Below are 12,771 nucleotides of genomic sequence, written 5' to 3'. Positions count from 1 at the left end.
CTTGCATTGGTGATAGAGAACACTTATGTCATAATTCTTCAACAATTCCAACCACCTTCTTAGTCAGAGATTCAACTTCTTTTGAATAAAAACATATTGGAGACTCTTATGGTAAATATACACATCAACATGGTCACGATACAAGTAATTCCTCAGTATTTTAAAAGCAAATGCCACGGCCGCTAATTCAAGATCGTGAGTTTGATAGTTTCACTCATGCACCTTAAGTTCCCTAGAAGTATAGGATTTACCTTCCCATGTTGTATAAGCAAACACACTAAACCTACTCGAGATGCATTAGAATATACAACGAAGCCCTTTGTGCCCTCCAGTAAAGTCAACACCGAAGAGGAAGTAAGCCTATCTTTCTGTCACGACCCAAAACGAGCCGCGAGTGGCACCCACACTTATACTACTAGGTGAGCGAACCAACAAATCTAAACCCCAACATTTACCAGTATATCAATTTTGAATAGCAAAAAAATAATGCGGAAGATCCAAAACTTATTAACGTAATCAATTAAATAAACTTCTAAAGTATAATACTTATCATCCCCAAAATCTGGAAGTCATCACATCAGGAACATCTATCCTCAAATTACTAAGTCTAAGAGTATTTAAGAAACTAAAATCAGTAAAACGATGGTCCATGTCCAAACTTCAAAGACATCAAGACGTGAAGAAGAGAATCCAGCCCGAGCTAGGAATAATTGCTCACCCTGAAATCTGATATGCTGAAGACTGGCTAGAGTTGGGACGAGTCGAAGTCAATGGTGCACTTGCTGCACTCCACAAAACAACAAGAAGAAAATAAAAGTAGGGGTCAGTACAAGGAACACGTACTGAGTAGGTATCATCGGCCAACTCAAAATAGAAACCAGTATATATTAAACAATAGTATAAAACCAACAACAATACTTAACAGTTGGCTAACAACAAGCACGTGAAACCATAGACACAAAAACACCATAATGGTTACACCCTCAATCACAACATTAAGCACACCTATGAGGACTCATGACTCTACACCATACTCGTTTGGGAACTAGGTTCTTTGAGTTCGAGTATATTAAGTTAATTCAAGATTTCTTGCCTTTAATGTTAGTGTGTCGGAACGTGACACTCCGATCCCCTAATACTGTGTCGGAACGTGACACGCCGATCCAATAATTCGTGTCGGAACGTGACACTCCGATCAAAATTACCATTAATCATCATTTATTACCATAACTTTTTCATTATTTAGTAATATCTCATCAAGCCTCCTTTATTCAAGCCATTACTTCGGTAGAGATGGTTCAAGATTATAAATTCAACATTCTCATAATTTTATAGCCAACCACAAACCACACAATCAAAAAACATGCAACCAGACAATCAAGTACATAGGAGACTTTACAATATCATTCAATACATATTAATCGCTATTTAGAGTTTATCTATTAGATAGAATTAAACCATAACCTACCTCTACCGGAGAATCGAATTCAAGCAAGCTACCTCTCCAATGCCTTTGTTTTCCTCAATACTCCGCTCCCTTCGTTCGTTTCACGTCCTCCTCCTCTTTTTACTTTTTCCCTTTTTCAGATTCTTTTTACCCTAATCATCATATAATCAATTATAAAAGATGGTAAAAGTAACCCACTATTTATTTTAAAGTTATCTCCTTTAACCCCCAACTAACTCAATTATACACATTACCCCACTAATTTCATAATAATAATTATGAATAGTCCAAAACACCCCTAAGAAAATTTAGCGGAAGTCTGACCAAGTCGGGGTTACGCAGCTTGTGACGGTCCGTCGTATCTACGACGGTCCGTGCTGCAAGTCCGTCGTGAAGTTCAGAGAGTCGATTCCGGTACCCAGACTCCAAAAATTGAAGTGTTTTGGAACGAAGACCCTGTGACGGTACGTCGTATCCATGACGGTCCATCCTGCAGGTCCGTCCTGAAGTTCAGAGAAGTAACTGCAGTACCCCGATTCCCAGAGTTGAAGTGTTTTTGAACGAAGGCCCTCGACGGTCCGTCGTGCCTATGACGGTTCGTCCTACTTGTCGTGGAGGGTAATGAGAAGAGCAGCAGAAGAAACTAAACAAGTGTGGGACGACGGAGTCCATCACGGTCCGTCACGACCATGACGGTCCGTCACGTGGTTTGTCGACCCAGTAAGATTCTATCAAAAATAATTCTACTGTTCGAACCGACTAAACAGGTTGTTACAATAGATACCAATTTACCCATCGTTCTTCCTCGAACGATCACAGGAAGAAAAGCCAGGGCAAGAAAGAGTACCTGAATCTGTAAAAAGATGTGGATATCTTTCTTGCATATCAACTTCACTCTCCCAGGTAGACTCTTCAACTGGCCGATTCTACCACTGAACCTTGATAGACACAACCTCCTTTGATCTCAACCTGCGGACTTCTCTATATAGAATAGCAACAGGCTCCTCCTCATAAGACAAATTCTCATCATGAAGAACTGAATCCCAATGAATAATGTAGTTTCCATCCCCATGGTATTTTTTCAGCATAGACACATGAAATACCGGGTGCACTCCTGAGAGACCTGGAGGCAATGCCAATTCATAAGCCACCTCCCCACGCGCTTCAAAACTTCAAATGGCCCAATATACCTCGGACTAAGTTTACCTCGCTTACCAAACCGCATCACCCCTTTCATGGGTGCAACCTTCAGCAAGACTTGTTCACCCTCCATAAAATTGAAGTCCCTAACCTTTCGATCTGCATATTCCTTCTGCCTGCTCTGAGCAGCTAGAAGCTTATCCTGAATGAATTTTACCTTATCTAACGATTCCCTCAAAAGATCGGTACCCCAAGATCTTACCTCAAATGCATCAAACCAACCAATGGGAGACCTACATCTCCTCCCATACAGTGCCTCAAATGGGGCCATATCAATACTTGAGTGATAGTTATTGTTGTATGAAAACTCTGCTAATGGTAAGAATTTATCCCAATGACCACCAAATTCTATCACACATGCACGAAGCATATCCTCCAACACCTGAATCGTTCGCTCAGACTAACCATCGGTCTGAGGGTGAAATGCAGTACTAAGATCCAGCCTAGTACCTAATTCAGCATGTAATTTTCTCCAAAACTTAGAAGTAAACTGCGTACCTCTAGCTGATATAATGGAGAGTGGAACTCCATGCAATCGAACAATTTTTGAGATATAGAGTTTGGCTAACTTCTCTGCATTGTAAGTCATCTTGACCGAAATTAAGTGAGCAGACTTAGTTAAGCTGTCAACAATTACCCAAATAGAATCAAACTTACCCAATGTCTTGGGAAGACCAACCACGAAATCCATTGCAATCCTTTCCCACTTCCATTCAGGAATGGGCATTCTCTGAAGTGTCCCTCCAGGCCTCTGGTGTTCATACTTCACCTGCTGACAATTTGGGCATTGGGCAACAAAATCAACAATGTCGCGCTTCATTCTACTCCACCAAAAATGTTGCTTTAGGTCGCGATACATTTTGGTTGCACCAGGATGTATAGAGTACCTTGAACTATGAGCATCTGTAAGAATAGTGTGAATCAAATCACAACACGGGGCACACATACCCTTCCCTTAATCCTCAAAACGCCTTCCTCATCAATTATTGCCTCTTTAGCCTCCCCTCGTAATACCATATCCCGAATTCGGCTCAGCTTCTCATCGGCAAACTGCTTTCCTTTAATCTTGTCAAGAAAAGAGGATCTTGCCTCCACACATGCCAAAAATCCTCCTTTCTCTAGTACTTCCTGCCTCATAAGGTAATTAGCCAAAGTCTGAACCTCTCTAGCCAATGGGCGTCTAGAAACCTGTAAAAAGGCTAAACTACCCATGCTCCCTGCTTTTCTACTTAATGCATCTGCCACAACATTAGCTTTTCCTGGGGTATACAATATAGTAATATCATAGTCCTTCAATAGTTCCATCCACCTCTTCTGCCTTAAATTCAAATCTTTCTGAGTAAAGACATAATGTAAACTACGATGATCTTTATAAACTTCACACTTGACCCCATATAGATAATGTCTCCATTACTTTAATGCAAATACGACTGCAGCCAACTCCAAATCATGGGTCGGATAGTTACGTTCATGCACTTTAACTTGCCTCGAAGCATAAGCAATTACATTTCTCTCCTCCATTAGCACTGCACCCAAACCAGAATAGGATGCATCACAATAGACAATAAAATTCTTACCTTCCACTGGCAAGGTAAGAATTGGTGCAGGAGCCAACAAGCTCTTGAGTTTCTGAAAACTTTCTTCACATTCATCCGACCATACAAATGGAACATTCTGCTTAGTCAAATTTGTCAGCTGCGAAGCAATAGAAGAAAATCCCTTGACAAATCGACGGTAGTAGCTAGCTAAACAAACAAAGCTCCTTACCTCTGTAACTTTAGTAGGTCTTACCCAACTCTTCACTGCTGTAATCTTAGAAGGATCCACTATCACTCCATCCTTAGAAACCACGTTCCCCAAGAAGGACACTGATTCTAGCCAAAACTCACACTTGGAGAATTTTGCATAAAGCCTTTTCTCCCTCAACAACTCCAATACAATTTTCAAATGCTCCTCATTTTCTTTCCTGCTCTTTGAGTATATCAGTATATCATCAATAAATACAATAACAAAGAGATCCAGATATGGCTTAAAAATCCCGTTCATCAGACTCATGAAAGCAGCAGGGGCATTCGTAAGCCCAAAAGACATTACTAACAATTCATAATGCCCGTACCTGGTTCGAAAGGCAGTCTNCCATACCTTGTTCGAAAGGCAGTCTTCGGCACATCTGCTGCCCGTATTTTCAATTGATGATAACTGGATATCAGATCAATTTTAGAGAAGACACAAGCACCTTGTCACTGATCGAACAAATCATCAATTCGAGGAATAGGGTATTTGTTCTTAATAGTTACCTTATTCAGCTGCCTGTAGTCTATGCACATCCGAAGACTTCCATCCTTCTTCTTCATAAATAAAACAGGAGCACCCCAAGGGGATGCACTTGGTCTAATAAAACCTTTCCCTAACAACTCCTGAAGTTGGGCCTTTAACTCCCTTAACTCAGCTGGAGCCATTCTATAAGGGGGAAATGGAAATGGGGCGAGTACCCGGCTCCAGATCAATACAAAAGTCAATATCCCTATCCGGTGGCATACCAGGAAGGTCTGCAGGAAACACATCCAGAAACTCACAGACTATCGAAACAGACTCAATCGAAGGTACTTTGGAAGTATCATCCCTGAGGTGTGCCAAGAAAGCTAAACAACCCTTGGTAACCATCCTCTTAGCACGAAGAAAGGAGATAATACGAACTGGGGTGGAAATGTAGTCACCCTCCCACACTAGCGGATCTGTCCTAGGCTTGGCCAATGTCAGTTTTAGCATTACAATCTAAGATTGCAAAATTTGGAGAAAGCCAAGTTATACCCAGAATTACATCAAAATCAACCATATCTAAAATAATTAAATCTACATAGGTATTGCTCCCCACAAAAGTCACAAGACAAGACCTATACACCCTCTCAACTATCACAGACTCACCCACAGGAGTAGAGACACTAATAGGCATGTCAAGCAAATCACAATGTAAATCAAGACCAGTAGAAAATGAGGAAGATACATATGAAAATGTGGATCCAGGATCAAATAATACATAAGCCATTCAATCACAGACCAAAAGAGTACCTGTGATAACAGCATCAGATGTCTCTACTTCAGACCTCCCGGGGAAGGCATAACAATGGGCCCTATCAACTGTCTGTCCATTGCTCCTATCATGTTGCGCTGCACCAGTTCCAGCTTGCCCGCCACCCCGACTGATTGGGTGACCACCATTACCTTGGCCACCACGTCCTCCAGAATGGCGGCCTCTCCCATGACCACCTCTACCTCTAACTATTGGGGGTCTGTAACTCTGTTTTGGACAATACTTCCTAATATGTCCATTCTCTCCACATCCATAGCAATTCCTGGAGTCAAGCATAGGTCTTTGTGAAAGTGACGAAGTCTGGGGATAACCTCCAAACTCAGAACAAGGCTGACTGGGCTGCGATGGACCCCCAGCTAAAGCCTCCAGGGAAGACTGAATAGGGCGGTTTGGGTAACCTCCTGAACTCTGCCCTCTGGAGTAAGAACCATTAAACTCACCTCCCTTACGGAACTTCTTAGATGTCGACGCCAGGGTGAAGTCATCTGGCTTCACCCCCTCCACTTCTATCACAAAATCAACCACTTCCTGAAAGGATTTTGCTGCAGCAGCTACCTGTAAAGCTGGGATCCATAATCTTACCTCAATCCTTTCACAAAACGGCAAATCCGCTCTTGTGTACTGAAGCAAAGCTGAGTGGCATACCTGGATAGTGCACGAAATTTAGCCTCATAAGCAGCAACAGACATCCTTCCTTGCTCTAGGCTCAGGAATTCATCTCTCCTCCTATCCCTCAAAGTCCGGGGTATATACTTCTCCATAAATAAACTAGAGAATGATGCCCAAGTCATAGGTGGTGCCTGTGTTGGTTGACACTCAACATACGACCGCCACCACATTTTGGCATCCCCCTGAAACTGATAGGTCACAAACTCCACACCGAATCGTTCTACTATATCCATCTTATGTAGCAGCTCATGACAATCAACCAGAAAATCATAGGCATCTTCAGATTCAGCTCCTTTGAATACTGGAGGTTTCAACTTTAAAAATTTAGTGAAAAGTTCATGCTGATCACTTATCATTATGGACCCTGTTGTCAATCGAGGAAACGTGCCTACTTCCAATGAGGCATCCATGCGGGGAGCCACAGCAGCTGCATGTTGTACTCCCTGAACCTGAGGTGCTGGTGTAGAATACACTGGAGGTGTCTGGCCCTGATCAGATAACCCGCTAAGATAGGTAAGAACCTTGTTAATCATCTCTGGGGTAGGCTGGGGTGGTAATTCCTCATCTTGAACCTGCTCATTTTCCCCTTCTTCCCCCTCTATCACTACCTCATCAGTCGGTGGAGGAGTCACTGCCCTATTACTAGCTGGACCAGGTGTCTGTCCTCAACCTATAGAGGGCGTCCTCCTGCGACCTCTACCACGACCTCTTGCCACTGCTCCTCCTCGAGCTACAGTCCCAATGGTTGGCTCAGACGCACCCTGTCCTGCCGGTGTTGGTGTTGACACAGTTGTTGCTCTAGTTCTAACCATCTGCGAGATAGAGTGAGGATGTCAGATACCAATTTGTATCACCTAGATACCAATTGGACCCAAGTAATAGCACGAAAGAAAGAAAGAATAGAGTTTTCCTAAAGTCCTATAGCCTCTCAAAGAAAAGTAAGGGCGTCCCCCAACCGTTCCTCAAGACTCTACTAGACTCGTTCTTGTGTGATGAGACCAACGAACCTAAAGCTCTGATACCAAGTTTGTCACGACCCAAAACGAACCGCGAGTGGCACCCACACTTATACTACTAGGTGAGCGAACCAAAAAATCTAAACCCCAACATTTACCAGTATATCAATTTTGAATAGCAAAAAAAATAATGCGGAAGATCCAAAACTTATTAACGTAATCAATTAAGTAAACTTCTAAAGTATAATACTTATCAACCCCTAAATCTGGAAGTCATCACATCAAGAACATCAATCCTCAAATTACTAAGTCTAACAGTATTTAAGAAACTAAAATAAGTAAAACGATGGTCCATGTCCGAACTTCAAAGACATCAAGACGTGAAGAAGAGAATCCAGCCCGAGCTAGGAATAATAGCTCACCCTGAAATCTGATATGCTGAAGACTGGCTAGAGTTGAGGACGAGTCGAAGTCAATGGTGCATTTGCTGCACTCCACAAAACAACAAGAAGAAAATAAAAGTAGGGGTCAGTACAAGGAACACGTACTGAGTAGGTATCATCGGCCAACTCAAAATAGAAACTAGTATATATTAAACAATAGTATAAAACCAACTACAATATTTAACATTTGGCAAACAACAAGCACGTGAAACCATAGACACAACAACACCATAATGGTTACACCCTCAATCACAACATTAAGCACACCTATGAGGACTCATGCCTCTACACCATACTCGTTAGGGAACTTGGTTCATTGAGTTCGAGTATATTAAGTTAATTCAAGATTTCTTGCCTTTAATGTTAGTGTGTCGGAACGTGACACTCCGATCCCCTAATACTATGTCGGAACGTGACACTCCGATCCCCTAATATTGTGTCGGAACGTGACACTCCGATCCCCTAATATTGTGTCGGAACGTGACACTCCGATCCAATAATCCTAGTCGGAACGTGACACTCCGATCCAAAATTACCATTAATCATCATTCATTACCATCAATTTTTCATTATTTAGTAATATCTCATCAAGCCTCCGTTATTCAAGGCATAACTTCGGTAGAGATGGTTCAAGATTAGAAATTCAACATTCTCATAATTTTATAGCCAACCACAAACCACACAATCAAAAACATGCAACCACACAATCAAGTACATAGGACACTTTACAATATCATTCAATACATATCAATCGCTATTTAGAGTTTATCTATTAGATAGAATTAAACCATAACCTACCTCTACCGGAGAATCGAATTCAAGCAAGCTACCTCTCCAATGCCTTTGTTTTCCTCAATACTTCGCTCCCTTCGTTCGTTTGACGTCCTCCTCCTCTTTTTACTTTTTCCCTTTTTCAGATACTTTTTACCCTAATTATCATATAGTCAATTATAAAAGATGGTAAAAGTAACCCACTATTTATTTTAAGGTTATCTCCTTTAACCCCCAACTAACTCAATTATACACATTACCCCACTGATTTCATAATAATAATTATGAATAGTCCAAAACACCCCTAAGAAAATTTAGCGGAAGTCTGACTAAGTCGGGGTTACGCAGCTTGTGACGGTCCATCGTATCTACGACGGTCCGTGCTGCAAGTCCGTCGTGAAGTTCAGAGAGTCGATTCCGGTACCCAGACTCCAAAAATTGAAGTGTTTTGGAACGAAGACCCTGTGACGGTCCGTTGTATCCATGATGTTCCGTCCTGCAGGTCCGTCCTGAAGTTCAGAGAAGTAACTCCAGTACCCCGATTCCTAGAGTTGAAGTGTTTTGGAACGAAGGCCATCGACGGTCCGTCGTGCCTATGACGGTTCGTCCTACTTGTCGTCGAGGTTAATGAGAAGAGCAGCAGAAGAAACTAAACAAGTGTGGGACGACGGAGTCCATCACGGTCCGTCACGACCATGACGGTCCGTCACGTGGTCCGTCGACCCAGTCAGTTTTTATCAAAAATAATTCTACTGTTCGAACCGACAAAACAGGTTGTTACACTTTCAAAATATAGAAACTTCTCTCACATGTCTCCGACCACTCAAATATCTTACTCTTTTGGTCAAAGTAGTCAAGGGCGATGAATGGATGAAAAACCATTCACAAACCACCGACAATAACCCGCTAGACCTAAGAAAATCCTAATGTCGGTTGGAGTCAATGGTCTAGTTTATTTCTTAAACGCCTCGATTTCCTTCGATCAACCTTAACTCTTTCACATGAGATGATATGACCAACAAATTCCACCGACCTCAACCAAAACTCACATTTTCTATACTTGGCAAACAATTGATTCTCCACAACAGCACTCTCAAATGGTTCATGCGACCACCCTCATTTTTTGACTATACCATGATGTCGTCAATGAAGACAATGAAAAATGGACATAGGTAACTTCAAAACACCCTATTCATCAGATCCATAAAGCCCGCCGAGGCATTTGTGATACCAACGGACATTACTAAGAACTTATAGTGACCATATCTATTCCGAAATGTCATCTTTGATATATCATCACCTTTCACCCTAAGTTGATGATACCTTGATCTCAAATCCATAATAGAAAACTAGCTTGCCCCTTGGAGTTGATCAAACAAGTCATCACTCTGAGGGAGAGGATACCTGTTCTTAAGAGTGACTTTATTGAGATGGCGATAATCAATGCACATTCTAAGGGACCCATCCTTCTTCTTCACAAAAAACATCGGGGCACCCCATTGAGAAAAACGAGGTCTAATGAAGACTTTGTATAGTAAATCATTGTGTTAAGCCTTCAACTCTTTCAATTCGACTGAAGCCATCCGATAAGGAAGAATTGAAATGGGATTTCTATCAGGTAACAAGGCGATACCAAAATCAATTTTTCGTTCAGGAGGAATACCGGGAAGATCATTAGGAAAGACCTCATGAAATTCCCTCACTACGGGGACCAACTCAATAGGAGGAATTTTGAAATCTAAATCTTGGACATTTACTATATGGTATAAACACCCTTTAGAGATCATTTTGCATGCTTTCAAACAAGAGATGATACGACCTATAGGAATAGAATTTCCCCCCTTGCACTCTAAAATTGGCTCAGTTTGAAAGTTAACTTCACCACCCTTGTTCTATAATCTATAGAGTTAAAGAAAGAATACAACCAATCCATACCTAAAATTACATAAAACTCAAGCATATAAAGTTCTACTAGTTCAACATAAGAAAATCTATTGGGCAATATTTTAGGGCACTTTCTTTACTACCTTTTTGTAGCAATCGACACACCCACTGGGGTAGACACTATAAAAGGTTCTTTAAATATATCGGGCAAAATGTCAAACTTGTATGGCATACACATCAATATAGAAGACTTTCAACATACAGGTCAACACATTAGGAGAAGTATCTTGCTAACTTTTAGAGAGGAGATCATAAAAATTACTGTTCTTCGTAGCCTCAGTCGAACCACTTGCTTTGCCACTACCCTTGTCTTGAATTTTCACATCATGGCAATTTATAACCTTTTGGAAACTCTTGTCACAACCAAGGCAATTAGCAGGTCAAACTAAGCCTTCCCCTACATGACCTTTTCCATGTTCGCTTAAGTAGGCTTCTTGTTAGGTGTTCCTTCCCTTCTTAGACTTAGAGTTAGACACCCTTTCATCCCTAGCCTTAGAGAACTTGGAAGGAACTTTATTAGAAATTGTCTTTTTGAACCTAGGCTTTTCTTGAATATCAAGCCTACTTGGAAGAACCACCATAAAAAGATCTTACCCTCTTGACATCTCTACTCTTCGTATTAGCACTTGCCTCTTCCTCATGTTGATCATGAACCATGAGACAAAAAATGTTCATGTTTTCATGTAGCATAGTTGAATGACACTCATGTTGTAAATCATCAGACACCTCCATCACAAAACGACTCATTTCATCCCTAGGATCAAAAACTAAAGAAGGAGCACATTTTGACAATTTAGTAAATTTCAAGGAGTATTCAAGCACACTCATATCTCCTTGACGAAGGTTTTTGAACTCCACCACTTTAGTTTCCCTATTGTCCCTAGGAAATAATCGATCAAGAAAATACTTCTTGAACACTTCCCAAGTCATGGGTCCACCTCTTCCTATTGTCCGTCCATTGGATGTACCATGCTTGAGCCACATCCTTTAGTTGATAAGTGGCTAACGCGTCCTTATCACTAGTAGTCAACCCCATAGGATATAGGATCTTGTAGATTTCATTAATGAACTCTTGGGGTGTTCTTCAACCTTGGACCCATAGAATGTAGGAGGATTCCTCCTAGTGAAATCCCTTAGACGGGAGGCCATGGTAGCAAATTGTTTGAGTGCTCGGGGTAAAACCTCTTGATTAGCTTTGGCCGTCAAGGCTTGGGCTTGAGTAGTGGCGGCTTGTGCTTGGATAGTAATGGCTTTGGCCATTTGGAAAAGAGAAGCCCTTATGGACTCATCCGTAAAAGGAGGAGGATTGACCAGGGCTTTGTCATCATTCACATCTTCCTCAAGGGGAGGAACTTGATCATCATGGGGAGGAACTCCCGCATTGGTAATCTCTTCAGCAAGTGTTCGTGGTGCATTACTTCGTGTATTCAATGCATATAATAATAATAAAAGGATTAGATGTAAAATCACACAATAAGTATACTTCAATGGAACGATATTGGTTTTCCAAGAAAGTGAGAGTTTCCTAAGTATGCTATAGATTCCTATTCATATGTGTGGTGCGCTTCAAAATTATGAACAAAAGCTACATAGACATAGTTGAGAGAGACATCGACTTAAAGATATTAAATCTTATTCTCTAATACCGAGTTTGTAACATCCTAGAATTACCCCCTAGACGTAACGGGTGTCATCGTCTTCTTTGAGGACTTAGACTAGCCTCATAGCTCACATCATTACATTCATAGTTCAAATATAGCGGAAAATATAAATGTTTTCGTTACTTCTTATTTGGTGGTTTACATAGACCTCTACATATACATAATATACATATATCGAGTATACATAGACCCTTCGTATAGAAAGATTACTTAATCTTATACATTATTGCACATAGATATATTGTACATAAAATAGTTTAAAAATAGTCATCTCATCTCATAACCATATAATAAGATTATATAAAATTGGTCCTAGCCCATACATCAATACAATAAGACCACATATAGGTCATAAAATGTTTAGTACTCAAATAAAAAGGAAAGAAACATAAGAGTCTTAATACTGAAAAAACAACATCATATCGTGATATTGGCGTTGCCCTTGGAATGTGAGGACCTACATAACTTGGATGATTATGAATTTCATGTATTCTTCAAAGTCGTCTCCAAAAGCCCTTCAACAAGCGGAACCTAAAATGTTCAGGAAAAGGAGGAAATGGGGTTAGTACAGTAGTTGTAGTAAGTATGA

The sequence above is a fragment of the Solanum pennellii genome, chromosome 7 (assembly GCF_001406875.1).
Source record: "Solanum pennellii chromosome 7, SPENNV200".
NCBI classification, from domain to species: domain Eukaryota; kingdom Viridiplantae; phylum Streptophyta; class Magnoliopsida; order Solanales; family Solanaceae; genus Solanum; species Solanum pennellii.
This window is presented reverse-complemented; position numbering follows the sequence as displayed.